Genomic DNA, 2,020 nt, shown 5'->3' with positions numbered 1-2,020 from the left:
ATCCTCCTGCCTCAGGCTCCTGAGTAGCTGGGACTACAGGCGGGCTTTAGTGTCCGGCTAGTTATTTTTTGTACAGACAGGTCTCACTATGTTACCCAGGCTGGTCTTGAACTCCTGACTTCAAGTGATCCTACTGCCTCAGCTTCTCAGAATTCTGGGATAATAGGAGTGAGCCACCATGCCCGGTCAGCTGTACTAGTCTTAACTTATTGAACTACTTCTTTTTCTTTGGTAAACAGTTGCTTTCCTGAGCCCCTGAGTGCTCCTACCCTGAGCCCTGGGCCCAGTCCTCCCAATTCCTCGTTGTACAGTACCAATTTTAAAGTATTTTGAGTATCACCCTGCTTTGGGCTAGTGCTTCGAATGCTTTTAGCTAATAACTAAGTTCTATAAAAAACATATTTCATTGAGCTTGCAGGTCACACTAAGGAGGGTAGACTATTAAGAGGACAAATTTGCCAATTAAAAGGGAGTATATGGCTAGTAAAAATGGGAAGAAATTTAAGAGAAGTGGGATGAAAATATAGCAGTAATCTCTCTGCACCTTGATGTTGATGTCATCACCATTCCTCAACTTTGATCTAAAGAGAAAGGTGAGAGGAATGAGAAAGAGGCCTGAAAGGGAAGGAGAGAGGGCCTGGCATGGTGTAGATGCACCAGAAATATTTGTAACTGAATAGATAATTGAATACATGACTGAATGACAGTAGAACTGCCACCACAGAATATTTGCTTCTGAGCACTGAATAAGATAATCCATCAATGCAACAAGTGTAAAGCACATGCCCTGTGTTAGGTTTGGGCTAGGATACAAAGTGGAATCAAGCATGGTCTTACCAAAGACTATTAATTAATTCAGAAGAAAAATATAAGGTTGAGAAATGAGAAATGTATGCAGCAAGGACTTGATGGGCCAGAGAAAGTTCTGGATTAAAAAGAAAAAGAAATTAACATGATACTGGTATTAGCAGAAGTAAAACCACCAAGTTTTATGAGATCCTTCTCCCACTCTACCCAACCTTGCTAAACTGACACTCAGTATGGGGCCCACCTTTTAAGACAATGTCGAGAATGTGAAAATGCTCCAAGAGAGTAGCCAGAAGCAGGGCTGACTTCATGGGCATACAACAAGCGCAGTCCCAGCGGGCCACTCTCAGAAGGGCACTGCACTTGGCGGTTAAAAGCTCTGTCATCTTGAAATTTTTAATATTTTATCTTTGAACTTGTGTGCTGTGAGTGAAGTCCAGTGGGACAATGGAGCACGCATGTGAGCAGGAGATACGGGCATGCTTGTTACCCTCATGCCTTGCAATTCATTTGCACATAACATTCATGATTGCTATCCCACTCCCATGACACACAAGAAGTGTGTCTACTTGCTTGTGCTTGCTTTGAGTCTTGCCCAACTCCTATGTATGTGGGTCCACCAGAATTCTGTGTTCATGTCTACACACCTCATATCAGCAGATGCTCATACTGGCATATGCTCCACATGTATCAACATGTGCCCAGACCAACACATCTACAACAGCAGAAGTGCTGATAGCACCAAGAGGTCATCCTTTCCATTAGAACCAGAACTTGTTTCCAATGCAGAAAGAAGGTAATGGTATTCAGAGAAATAAGAATGACCTAGGAACCCTATCATATACAGTTTTTTATTTTTTTAAGACGGAGTCTTGCTGTGTCACCCAGGCTTGAGTGCAATGGCATGATCTCAGATCACTGCAACCTCTGCCTCTCGAGTTTAAGCAATTACAGGCATGTGCCACCATATCCAGCTAATTTTTGTATTTTTTAGTAGAAATGAGGTTTTGCCATGTTGGCCAGGCTGGTCTTGAACTCCTGGCCTCAGGTGATCCACCTATCTCGGCCTCCCAAAGTTCTGGGGTTATAGGCATGAGCCACTGAGTCCGGCCTCTATCATATACACTTTTACTTGCATTATTTCCTGTATGTCCCAATCACTTATGTTAAAAATGTTGACATAGAAGGAAAGGGGAAATAGGTCCATCCCTAG

This window comes from Mandrillus leucophaeus, unplaced genomic scaffold (genome assembly GCF_000951045.1).
Source record: "Mandrillus leucophaeus isolate KB7577 unplaced genomic scaffold, Mleu.le_1.0 Scaffold629, whole genome shotgun sequence".
In the NCBI taxonomy this organism is placed as follows: domain Eukaryota; kingdom Metazoa; phylum Chordata; class Mammalia; order Primates; family Cercopithecidae; genus Mandrillus; species Mandrillus leucophaeus.
The sequence above is the reverse complement of the archived record's forward strand: the minus strand, read 5'-3'. Positions refer to the sequence as shown.